Source organism: Pinus tabuliformis, chromosome 3_1, assembly GCF_031772625.1.
Source record: "Pinus tabuliformis cultivar Carrire ecotype Pingquan chromosome 3_1, CPIR1, whole genome shotgun sequence".
NCBI lineage: Eukaryota > Viridiplantae > Streptophyta > Pinopsida > Pinales > Pinaceae > Pinus > Pinus tabuliformis.
The window spans coordinates 134,481,190-134,495,546 of record NC_142301.1 but is presented as its reverse complement, the minus strand read 5'-3'; positions in this window follow the sequence as shown (position 1 = coordinate 134,495,546).

Below are 14,357 nucleotides of genomic sequence, written 5' to 3'. Positions count from 1 at the left end.
CCTCTCTTCGGTGAAGCCATGTATGATGTTGATCTGATTGATCTCCTAGAGCTTCAGTTCAATTTCTCTTTTGGCTTTGAAGATATCTCCAAATTCATTTTTGTTCCAAACTTTAAGACGGGATTTGATATGTTTAAGTTTCTGCTGGAGCATATACATTTTTGTGCCCTGAATATTCAACTCCTCTCTCCACCATTTCTCAACATTATTAGTGAAATTAGGATGTGATATCCAGACATTTTCAAACCTGAAAGGTCTGTTTCTCGGAGTGCCCATAAAGGTGGCTTCCAGCTATACAGGCCAATGATCTGATCCTCCAAAGGGCAGAATGGAGGCTGTCGTGGCAGGTCCTGAGAGAAAGAGGTCCTTTGAAATCATGAACCTATCAAGTTTGGAAGCACTTGATGGGCCCCTCCCCTTTTGTTGTTCCAAGTGAAGATTCCATTAATTGTTTCAGTGTCCACCAGCCTCATGTTCATAATGAAGTTCTGGAAGGCCATGGAGTCTCTGCCTAGCTATCTAGTGCCTCATTTTCTTTCCGAAAGAGATCTTATCATATTGAAATCTCCTGCAATGATCCAAGGCACACTAGGATGTCTCGCTCTTAGTTCCTCCAAGGAAGTGAGAAGCTTGAGCTTGTCTGCTTGCTTTTGAGGTCCATAAACATTTGTAATCATGTATATCTCCTTATCCCCTACAGGTTGACATATCAGCGAGAGATAGTTCCTGGATGCTTCAGCATCCAGAATTTCCAATTTTTGTGGGTCCCACAAAGTGAGAATCCCCCCCGCCGAGTGATTTTCCTTAACCTCTAAATACTCATATTTGAATAACCACTTATTATGAATATCTCTTATCTTTTCCATCAAACATTTTGTCTCCTGAATAAAAACCATGTCTAGTTTTTCTTCTTTCATTCTGTTACTAAGATTTCTTTGTTTCCTCCTATTCCCTATTCCTCTAATGTTCCAAGTTGTGAACTTCATTTAGAAAGGTTAGTAAAGGAATAACTGATAAGATCTTTCATCTTACCTGAGTTGATCAACAGTTTTCCACATTCATTCAGCAGTTCATTCCGCCTCTTTCTCCCTCTTTTCCTTCCTGAGTTCTTTGGATATTGTGCCTGAGGATTCTCCGTCATCTTGACCCCGCTTAGCTCCTGGCTTTCATGATTTCTTTTGACTCCAGCTCCCTTCGCTTGTGACCTCCAGAGAAAGAGCTGTTGTACTCTGTCATAGTCCTCTTTTGGCAAGGAGTCCACCCCTATTTTTTTTCCTTGCTCCAGAAATTTCTCTAGATCTAGATTTTCTCTATCCAGAATCTCCTGTAGCTCATGGTCCTCTGTTCCTGCTTCACTTGGAGTCATCTCCTGGTCCCTGTTGATCTCCATTAGGCTTGGTAGATCATCCTTTTGTTGGTTTTCTACTGTGATATCCTCTATGTCAGCTACCCGATCTTGTTCCTTTGTTACATTCTCCATGTCCTGGACTGTCTCCTTGTTCCCCTCTTCTTCCTCCAGGATCTTGAAGCTATTTTGTCTTGTGTGTCTGTCCTCATTTTCCTTCTTGTGTGGCCGCTTTCCCCCTTTTCCTTTGCTCCCAACTTTGGTGAAACCCTCGTGATCTCTCTCCACAGTGGTTTTTTGGTTATCTTTCCTATTGATTGTGGGGCAGTCTCTATATATATTCCCATGTTCATGGAATTTGTGGCATCTAAATGGTATGCGCTCATAGTCCACTGTCTGCATCCATTCTTCATCATATACTTCTAAAATGATTGCTTCTGGCAGGGCTCTAGATAGATCCATTTCCACACATATTCAGGTAAAGGAGGTATATCTTCCTTTTAGAGTTGCCTCTAATATCTTTAGAAAATGTCCCAGCTTGTTTCCTATTGTTTTCAAAGATTTTGGCGGCCAATAATCTAGAGGAAGGGAATATAGTCTAATCAATACCAGTACTAATGTGAATGTTTCATGTTCCGGGACAAATTTCAACATCCATGGCCACATGTAGAGGCCTGCCGCAACATAGAAATAGGGCCCCCCTTCAAACACTCTATCTTTGTCTTCTAGGCTTACGGACACTACTGTGAAGAAGCCCTTAGAACCTAGATGTAAATGTATTTCTCCCTTTGGCTTCCAATGGCTCCTTATCCAGACATGTAACGCCCTCTCCGTCGACCATAACCCCATGAACTTGCATATGATTGCATGCTCCGTCATATGATCTCTATGAGCTTATATCGCTAGGTCACTCAACATGACCCGAGGAATAATGCCTGACTTGGGTTTGCAGACTCCAGTAGTCTTTCAGGAAGCCGGTTTTTCACTACTGCCTCCATTCTCCTTTTCTTTTCTCATTTCCTGTTGATTCCCTTCCTGATCCTAATCTCTGCTTCTTCCAGATGTCCCTTGAATTCGATTTTTTGAGATCTTGTCCAGTGGTTTTTTAAAATGTTTCTTTCTCGCGTCCTGACTTCCTCCTATGACTACTTGGCTGTAGGAGGGAGCAACACTCCCCCCTGCACTCCCTGCCATGGTACCCTAAATCCAAAACCCTGTTTTCAACTCCAACCCTAGCTTCTCCGCTCCTCCTCATAGTCTTCCCTCCTACATTTCCGGTTAATTATCGGGTGTGATGTGATTTAACTATTGGGAGAATTAACAAATAACTTCAACTCGCATGCATATCAATGGTTACAATTCCTAATGACATTGTAGTATGGTCAATATATTATAAATATATTATTGCGCTAAGAGACTTTCTCCTATCCTATTCCATTAGGTAAACATTTTGACTTAGTCAAATTACACAAAAATAAAAATTAAATTAAATTAAGAAAATTAAATTAAATTATTATTATTATTAATTAAAACATTTCAATTTCTTCAATTAAACAAAAATAATTTTTTTTAAATAAATAAAATAAAATAAATAATATAATTAATAATTAATAATTAAACCAACTTAGATCCATATTTACTCTAAATCTACCAAAGGTGGAGAGGGATCGAATCTCTTAAGGTTAGTTTATCTTTCCAAATACACATTGTTATTGGTTTGCATAACTATTTAAACTAATTGGCAATGCTTTAAGAAAAATAATAATTGTTTTGAGGCTTCTGCAATTTGTACTTTGTGTAGAGTTTTCTTCCGGAGTTATGGATGTGATAACTCCGGAAGAAAACTCTACACAAAAATAAATAAATATATAAAATAAAATTGTTTTAGAGTTCACACAACTCTTAGATATACAATGGATATTTTCTCAAATCCCAATTCTATATTTGATGACATACAACATTTTTTCACATGATGGACATTGGCCTTATTAGTCCCTACCAAGATGGACTATGTCAATCCATTTTCCCATTAACCAATATTAGTTTAACATTGACCAATGCAATTTATAATATTTAACTTCGAAAAGTAAATGTTTTTTCAATATTATTAAAAAAAACTAATTTTCAAATATTATCGCTACATTTGCACATTATAATGTCATGTTGATAATTTCCCCACATATTTTATCCCATAATTTATGCATATTGTTGCCACATTCATGCATGACTTTTAAATATTTGTGCAGTGATTTTTATTCTTAAGCTTTGCAAGAAAACCAAAATTAAAATCTTTTAAAATAGTTCATAGTTAGGCAAATAACATATTTACCATCAGTTACTTTCCACCATAATTTAAGCAAGTCTTTGCATAAAAAGAAAAGGATAGGAATAAGATGTACAAGTAGTTACTTCCCACCATTATTTATGTAGAAGTAAAATATAAAATGTATAGGCATCTAAATTTGTTAGTTGACTATACGATTGGATTTGTTTATCAAACATTGTTAATTATGCAAGGTATAATGATTTATGCAAATTTTTCTAGACTATACTTTCTAACATCCCTAGAAATTTGATAGAAATTGCTACTGCTCAAGATTTTGAACTGAAAACAAGAGACACAAATTCTACTCTACTAATCTGCAGAATGGAAATCACAATTTAGAATAACATGCATAGACATGCGAGAAGAAAAACCACAAGTACTCAATGATTTCTAGAGGAACCCAACTGGGAAAATCCCATCAATCCTTTTTGCATTAATCAGTTGAATAGAGAAACTATTACAATTGCATGCTCTAGCTTTGAGCACAACCTGCAAAGCAAAATTGTTCTCTCTGCTGAATGAGAACCTTTGGCCAACACTTCGAAAAAATTATTCCTCCTTCGGCCTCTTATATCCTTACAAAAATATGGGCTAATTCAAGCTCCTAAACAATAGGGAAGTCCCTATTTCCTTGCACAATTCCTAAGGAATTGATCTCCTGATTGCAAGCAACAATTGTACACTCAACTAGTATACAACTCATGTTACACTAGCCTTTGTCTCCTCAAATCTAGCTAAGAAATTCGAATTACATGCATGCATGAGCTATTTTGGGTTCATTGATAAGTTAACTAACATATCTCTAAGTTAGACTGTTATCTTACTACACAACTCACCTTCAAATGACTCTATTAATTGTTAGAGGTCAATTAACTGAGTACAATTGAAAATAACTCAACTAAATTGCTAAAATTTAGAAATTAACACATACATTATTGAACTTTGAGTCCATTAACTCAAATTTGTTGATCTAATTGAGTGACAAGAGCCATGTCACACTAGCTGACTACCTCCAAGTTGTCCTACTAATGTGCAAATTCAATTTACTCAATTTGACTAAGGCTAAAGTCAAATTGAGCCTTTCTTGCTACACTTTCTAACACTCCCTCTTAGCAAGAAAGGGATTTTTCACCACCCCTATCCTGCACCTGTGGAATTTTAATTTACCTCTTGAAAATTCCTTTTTCAAGATGTCAACATCTTTCTCCTCTATTGGAATGTATTGTAGCAACATAATTCTCCTCTGCACACATTTCTGCAAATGATGATACAAAATATCAATATTCTTGGACCTGTCATGAAATATTGGATTCTCAAATAGCTTATTGCAAGTCTGATTATCACAATTTATCATTACGAATTACATGCATGCATGAGCTATTTTGGGTTGATTGATAAGTTAACTGACATATCTCTAAGTTAGATTGTTATCTTACTGCACAACTCACCTTCAAATGACTCTATTAATTGTTAGAGGTCAGTTAACTGAGTACAACTAAAAATAACTCAACTAAATTGCTAAAATTTAGAAATTAACACATACATTATTGAACTTCGAGTCCATTAACTCGAATTTGTTGATCTAATTGAGTGACAAGAGCCATGTCACACTAGCTGACTACCTCCAAGTTGTCCTACCAATGTGTAAATTCAATTTACTCAATTTGAGTAAGGCTAAAGTCAAATTGAGCCTTTCTCGCTACACTTTCTATCACTCCCTCTTAGCAAGAAAGAGATTTTTCACCACCCCTATCCTGCACCTGTGGAATTTTAATTTACCTCTTGGAAATTCCTTTTTCAAGATGGATCAACATCTTTCTCCTCTGTTGGAATGTATTGTAGCAACATAATTCTCCTCTGCACACATTTCTGTAAATGATGATACAAAATATCAATATTCTTGGACCCCTCATGAAATATTGGATTCTCAAATAGCTTAATGCAAGTCTGATTATCACAATTTATCATTGTCGGAACCATCTCCTGACTGAAATGACCCACAAGTATTTTACTCATCCATATGTCCTCACATGTTGCTTGACTTGTACTCATGTATTCAGCCTCTACTGTATTGAGCGCCATAGACCTCTTCTTTCTGTTGTACCAGGCAATAGTTGTGGACCAACTACTAAAGATAGCACCTGAATTACTTTTCATGTCTGATGGACTCCTTACCCAATCTGCATAGGTGAATCCTTGAAGCTTCACTCCCTCCATCCCCCTGTACCATAATCCATACTCGATAGTGTCTCTGAGGTACCATAACACATGCCTTGATTCCTTCCAATATAGCCTGTTAGGCCTCGCCATAGCTTAACTAAGTTGGTTTACTGCATAGCACATTTCGGGTCTTATGTTCACAAGATACATCAAAGGCCCCACAAGCTACCTATAAATGGTAGCATCAAACTCTTCATCTGAAGTGGCATTCTCCTTCCTCCAGTTTGTAGCTAGCCTTCCTCCAGTTTGTAGCTAGAGGTGTTTCCATATGCTTACAATTCTCCATGTGAAATCTCTAATGTATTTCAGAGGCATACTTCCCCTAAGACACAAACAATTCACCATCACCTTGCCATACTTCTAGCCTAAGGAAGTAATGCATTAAGCCCATGTCTTTCATATGAAATTCCCTTGCAATATCCTCTTTACAAGAGCGGATTAGTTTCTCATCACCTAATTATATTAAATCATTAACATACAAAAAAGGAATAAGAAACTTACCATCTACCACAATGTGATAGAGGTTCGCATCTGCTTCACTTTTGGTGAAGCCCAATCCACTGAGATAATTGTTGATCCGAGTGTACCATGCTCGAGGCGCCTATTTGAGACCATATAATGCTCTCATGAGTCTACACACATGTGACTCCTAATCATATGTCTCAAATCCTTCTTGTTTCTTTATGTAAATTTCCTCCTCAACAATAACATTGACAAAGGTGGTATTCACATCCATCTGGTGGATATTTCACCCCATCTGTGCAGCCAATGCAAGAATTGATCTGATGGAGGAATACCTTTCCACAGGGGCAAATGTTTCCTCATAGTCAAATCCCTCTAGCTAAGAAATTCCTTTGGCCACAAATTTCGCCTTGTACTTCTCAATGCTCCCATCAACTACATGCTTCACTTTGTAGATCCATCTGGAACCAACCACTGATTTCCCATATCATCTTGGCACCACTTCCCATACACTATTCTCCATGATGGACTCATATTCTTCCATCATGGCATCAACCTAAACAAGTTGAGAAAATGCTTCATCAAATGAATAAGGCTCTCATTCAATGATCTCTGTCATGAGAGCCATGTAACTAGTATACCTATCAAGTGACCTTCTCTACCTGCTTACTGATGTAGGGGATCCCACATTCTCCCTAGCATCCTGCAACAATCTATCAGCTTCTCTCGTTCTCTTTCTCCCTTATCTGGATGTTTTTGGTTGAGTGGGTGTCTCCACCTGGCCTCCTCTCCGATCCATTTTTTGTTGGTCCACAAATTCTTGAAGCTCATCCTAAGGTTCCTCCTATGGAGCTAGAAGCTCCTAACCCGGTGGGATACTCATCTCTGGCTCCATAGAGCATATCATAGTCTTCTCCTCATCAAACCTTACATCTATCCTCACAATTGTCATCCTCAGTGAAGGTAAATACACCCGGTGATTGTGTGGAGATTCGGTGTATCCTACAAAATATCCTAACTCTATAGTAGGCTCAAGTTCTTCCTTGAATCCTTAGAGACATGACAATAAACTGAAGCTCCAAAAATTATAAAATGAGACACATCAGGATTTCTCCCAAAGAAAGCTTCCTCTAATGTGATCATACCAAGTATTATATGAGGAATGTGATGCTACAAGTAAACTAATGTGTTACATGCATCTTCCCATAGATGAAATGCCAACCCTTGATCATGTAGCATAGATCTTGCAACTCCAACTATTCTCATGTTCTTCCTCTCAACTACCCCTTTTTGTTATGGGTTATGGAGTGTTATTAGTTCTCTTCAAATACCTTCTTTGGCACAGAAATCCTTGGAGGAATTTGAAACAAATTCACCTCCATTGTCGCTCCTAATAGCCTTCAACTTCTTCGCAGTCTCCTTCTCAACTAATGCCTTAAATTCTACAAATTTGGAAAACACTTCATTCTTTCTCCTCAAGAAGAAAATCTAGCATTTTCTAGAGAAATAATCAATAAAAATTACATATTACTTATGTTTTACTATGGAGGCTATAGAAAAGGGTCGACAAACATTAGAGTGGACTCACTCAAAGTTTGCATCTACTCTGTTATCTCGTCCATGGAAAGTGGATTTGACATATTTCCCCAATGTTCAATCCTTTCAAACATCTTGCTGGTCAAGGGATCCTTTAGGTAGACCGGTGATAATTTGTTGCATGATTTTAAGGCAACATGGTGTAGATGACCCAATCTCATGTGTCAGAGTTCTCCAACATCTGGACTCTGCACCTTTTTAGCCTTACTGCTCAATGTAGTGCAATCTCCCACCTCAAGTTTATATAGGTTCTTCACTCGAACTCCAATCTTCTTCACTTGCCCAGTAGCTATGTGTCTCAGAAAGGCTTTCTCTTTACTGAAAATAAAATCATAGCCTTTATCCTCCAATACTACTATAGAGATCAGGTTCTTCTTCAGCACAAGTACAAACATAACATCTTTGAGGAGAAGAGGGGACACTTTCTCCCTCTCAAAGGTGACATTACCAATTCATGTAGAAATGTACCTATTTTCATCCCCCAATTCAATATGCATCTAAAGATCCTTCTCCTCCAGGCTATTGAAAAAATCCTTGCACTGTGTCATATGGAACGAGGCATCGGAATCAAGGTACTACACACTCCCCATAACAATGCTAGCCATGCATGCTACTAGGGTGAATTCTAATTCGAATTGTGAATCCATTGCTTCACCTCCTGATCCTCCTGAAGGCTTCTTGTTAGACTTCTTATGTGGACATTTTTTTGCATAGTGTTTGTATTCGTGGCAGTGAAAACATTTTATCTTGCTGAAATCTTTCTTCTTGTCATTATTTTGATTGGATTCAGGCTTTCTTTGGGTCTTATTTCCTTTTCCCTTCTTCCCCTTCCCAACCAATGAAAAATTATCTTCATCCTATGCTCTAGATGATACTCCATCTTTGGTATTTCCTCTGAACTCTTCTTGAACCAAATTGGAAAACAACCTTTCTCAATTTGGGAATTTTTCCCTTCCATTCACAAAGTCCTGGTAGTTGTGCCTAGATTTTGGAAGGCCTAGAAGAGCTAGGTTCACCAAATCATCTTCTACAACATTCACCCCAACCCCTCCAAGCTCATCTCAAACTTGAGTGAATATGGAGAGATATTGTGGAATGGTATCATTTTTCTACATCCTAATGTTTCAAAGTTTGTCTTTCAGGGCCAATTTTCTATGGTCACTGTTATTTTTTAATAACTCAGTCAGTTTCTTCTACATAGAAAATGTTTTTCTTTTCCATGGAGATTTGACACCACATAGTCTCTCACACCTTCTAGAAGAATTATCTAGCCTTTGCAACATCCTTCTTCCATTGGGATAATTGTTGTGCATCAAATTGTTGGGGTTTCACAATTTCAATTTTAACATATTCTAACACACCATTATCATCAAGAACTACTTCCATTTAGTCCTTCCAGGCTATGAAATTCAAGCTACGCTCCATTGCATACTCCAATCTTAGTCCCTTGAAAGACATTCTCCCAAATCTGAAGAAAAACTATTACATTGAAGCTGCAAATTCGAAATTCCTGAGGGACAAATTTGAAATATTGGCTCTAATGTGATTTCAGGGCTCTAATACCATGTAGAAATTTGATAGAAATTGCAACTACTCAAGATTTTGAACTGAAAACAAGAGACACAAATTTAACTCGACTAATCTGCATAATGGAAATCATAATTTAGAATAACATGCATAGACATGCAATGAGAAAAGCCACAAGTACACAGTGATTTATAAGGGAACTCAACTGGGAAAAAACCATCAACCCTCTTTATATTAATCAGTTGAACAGAGAAACTATTACAATTGCTTGTTCCATCCTTGAGCACAACCTGCAAAAGGAAAATTGTTTTGTTCACTGAATGAGAGCCTCTGGCCAACACTTATCCAACTTCTACCTCCTCCAACTTCTTATTTATTTAGCACAAATATGAGCTAATTCAAGCTCCTAAACAGTATAGAAGTCCCTATTTCTTTATGCAATTCCCAAGGAATTGATCTCCTGATTACATGCAACAATTCTACATTAAAATAGTATACAACTCATGTTACACTAGCGTTTGTCTCCTTCACTCCAACTGAGAAATTCGAATTCCATGCATGCATGAGCTATTTTGGGATGATTGATTAGTTAACTAACATATCTCTAAGTTATATTGTTGTCTCGTTACACAACTAACCTTCAAATGACTCTATTAATTGTTATAGGTTAGTTAACTCAGTACAACTGAAAATAACTGAACTATATTGCTAAAATTTAACAATCAAAACATGCATGACTGAACTCCAAGCCCACTAACTCAAATTTGTTGGTCTAACTAATTGACAAGATCCCTGTTACACTAGGTAACGACCTCCAATTTTTCCTGCTGATGTGGAAAATTGATTTACTCAATTTGACTAAGGTTAAAGTCAAATTGAGCGTTTCTTGCTACATTTTCTAACGACTTCAGCAGTAGGCACGATTCTCCCCTGCGACATTTGTTTGAAATGAATTGTTAATTTTTCATTCAATACATTTACAAATAATCAAAATCTTACCAAAATAAAAATTTAACCTCTTCCTCTTTGGTGTTCCCTTGTTTTAAATGAATTGTTAATTTTTCATTCAATACATTTACAAATAATCAAAATCTAACCAAAATCAAAATTTAACCTCTTCCTCTTTGGTGTTTGTTACACAAATTTTGTCACTATTCCTATACTCCCGGGTCCTTGATCCTGGAGGACCTCTACAGTGAACCCTACATGCTTTCGCTTCATAAAGAAACTCCCATTGTGTCCCTCTTCATGAGTAGAACAATTCCCTTTTGCACCATATCCCCAAAATCTTCTATTTTTCCCAGTTTACAAGACTGAAACTAATGAACCTTGTCCTCCTCATGCCGATATGCAGGGATTAACACTATCTCTAGCGTCAACTAGAGTGTTGAGAATGCAACAAGATGATGGAGCTTAGTGGAAAGAAGTCGCCTTCACTAAGTGGGCCCGCAGGCTATTTTTGGCGCAAAGTCTATTTTTAGACTATGTCTATTTTTAGACATATGGATCATGGTCTATGAGTTTCAGGATGCTATTTGTGGATGATTGGTCATGTTGGTAAAAATATATGGACTTCTATTTTTAGACATATGGGCGGTTTCTATTTTTAGACTGCCAGGCTAAAAATAGAACAGTCGAATATTATTAGCTCATAATAATATTTGGACTATAAACATTGTCTTATCCTCTTGGAGCACTTCAGTTTGAGCTACAGATGTGGCACATGCAGCTGTCAGAAGGAAATACGCTTTTCTTGTGGGTCAGTTGAGCTATTGCATGCAGGACTTCAGTTAGAACTCATGTGGTTGAGTTTGGTGGAGTTGATTGTGGAGTTGATGGAGTTGTGTTCAGTTTGACTTGGTTAAACTAGTTGTATTTCGTCTAACTGCAGACTACACTAGTGATGAGTTGTGTGAATTAATTATTAATTAATTCACTAATTATTAACTCAAGAATACATCAGTTAACTCAGTGCATGGACAGTTCAGTGGAGACAGGTGTTAGAGGTTGAGATTGTTATCAGTTGTGACTATAGTTGTGCATGAGATCTTGCACAATCAATGGGATTGAGTAATGCCAATGAGGATTGTGTGGTTCAGCCAAGGAAATACGAGTTTGGTTCATCCATTCATCATTATTCTCATGCAGGATTTCCCAGTGGAGGCGGGCAAACAGTGGAGGAGTTTTGAGGCATCAGATCTGAGCTAGTTTGTGTGTAACAAGTGGAGATAGTGTTGAGTACTTGTGAGGAGTATTGTACTATGTATTGTTACATGTTCTCAATCATTATAATATACAAATAGTGTGGGGTTTTCAGCTGTATGCTTTCCCCGGGTTACATACTGTGTTAATGTGTGCATGCGATTGATGTTTCATTGTTTTTAATACTGCAAAATTGATGATCAACGTAGAGGAGGTTATGTATTATGCATGTATTCCGCAATAGTGTATAATCGCGATAATCTATGTGAAGAAGTGTCATATTATTCAAAATTTCTACATGGTATCGGAGCTGTTGATCATTAGATCTATTATTCAGAAAGTGTTTACATTTTATTTCTTCAGGTAGAGTCTGTAATCACGCTAGGTGGCCTCTGGATCCATCCTTCCTTTGGAAGGTGCAATATCCAGTAAAATCCCATACAGTCAATCTCTATACGAGAAATACTTTGTTCTCACGAATCTTAGATTAGATGTGGTTGAGTTTTGAGCTGGTGGAATTCGAATTTGCAGCAGTGTTTTCTTGGTGTCAACAATGTCTTTCAACGGATTGCGATTGGAGTATGCTCTTGAGGTAAGCTCGAACTATATTGGATGGAAGGATAGGATGGAGGCGGTGTTAGATGACAATGGGTTGAAGGAGTTCATAGAGGCTAAGGTCCCAAAGCCTACTGATACTGCGCAAGTTGATGCTTGGCAAAAGAAGACAGCAAAGTGTCGAAGGATTCTGTTGGAGGGCGTGAAGGATCACATTGTGTCCAGCCTGCATGGAAAGGCTTCTCCATACTTGATGGGGAAATCGTTGATAGATCTATTCCAAACCAAGAGAGATCAGAGGAAGATGGCGCTCAAGGATAGACTCAGAAACATTAAGTGCGAGAAGGGAGACAGTATGCCCAAGTATCTCACGAAGTTCACTCATTGCAGGGATGAGCTGGGAAGTGTGGGGGTAACTGTTGATGATGAGGACTTGGTGAGCTTGGCTCTCCTTGGTCTTCCAAAGAGTTGGAATTCCTATCAGGACTCTGTCAATGGTAGGGAGAAATTGCCAGGATGGGAGAGACTTTGGTCAGATCTTGTGCAGGAGGAGATCGGGCGGAATACCAGGGACAGATCTTCATCAAAGGCACCTGATGAAGAAAATTGCACTTTGGCTACCAAAGCAAAGAAGGGGAAGAACAAGAAAGCTTCTCATTCCGGTGCGAAAGGCAAGAAGCAGGACATGTCCAAGGTGAAGTGCTTTCACTGTCACCAGCACGGACACTATGCCACAAATTGTCTGCAGAAGAAGAAAAATAAGCACGCTGCTAGATCTGCAGCAGGGGAGGCCTTAGCCTCGCAGTTTGAGCTTGATTTTTCATTGATCGCATGCTTGGTATCAAGTGTGATGGGATCAGTATGGTTCTTGGACAGTGGTGCGTCTTTTCACATGACAGGAGATCGAGATTTGTTTTCTGATCTGGAGGAGAAAGATCTTGGAGTGCACATCGAGATGGGCGATGATGGTAGATACAGTGCGACCAGTATTGGTACCATTTCCTTTGAGAGGGAGTTTGGTAAACGCTTCGTATTGAAGGAAGTGATGCATGTTCCAGGATTAAGGAAGAATCTTATCTCTATGGCGATGTTAGAAGACAAGGGATATGATGTTGTTTTCAGCGAGGGAAAGGCTTTCCTGCACAGTGAGACAACTGGAGAAACCCGAAAGATAGGAGTTCGAGTCAGGAACCTTTATCAGTTGCATGTAGATGGTTGCGCAGCAATGGCATGCAAGGCAAAAGGATTGGTGAGTCGGGATGATGGCGAGCTGTGGCACAGGAGATTGGGTCACCTTCACCATGGAGCCTTGAAGATACTACAGCAGATCACTACTAGGCTTCCTAAAGGCATTCTTGCACTGTCAGATCAGTGCAAGGGGTGTACTTTGGGAATGTTTGTGAAAGCCACCTTTCACGAGAAGGATAGTCGCGCCACGACGATCCTTGAGAGAATTTACACAAACATGTGTGGACCTTTCTCAGTAGCTTCAATAGCAAAGCACGGGTATTATGTGATATTTGTTGATGATTTCTCTTGAAAGTGTTGGATCTTCTTCATGCAGAAGAAGAGCGAGACATACTCAAAGTTTTGTGAGTTCAAAGCATTGGTCGAGAAGGAGTCGGGGAAGAAGGTGAAGGCTCTTAGGAGCGACAATGGTGGTGAATACATCTTTGGCGAGTTCAAGGACTTTTGCAGTGCAGAAGGGATTCGAAGAGAGCTCATAGCTCCCCATAACCCACAGCAGAACGAGGTTGCTGAGCGGAAGAACAGAACGATCGTAGGTGCTACACGGGCGATGTTGCATGATTAGGGCCTACGCCTTCACTTGTGGGTGAAAGCATGCAATACTACAGTATATGTGCAGAACCGTTGTCCTCACAAGATACTTGGCATGAGTACACCCGAGGAGGCTTATTCTAGTAAGCATTTGAGGATTTTTGGTACTAATGTTTACATGCATGTGACAAAGGATGCCAGGAAGAAGTTGGAGCCGACCGCAGAGGTTGGGATATTTTTGGGGTACACTGATACACCCCAAAACTATCATGTGTATTTGCCAGACAGTGGCAAGACTATTGTGCGACGAGATATAAAATTTCAGGAGGAGAAAGCCATGAAGCA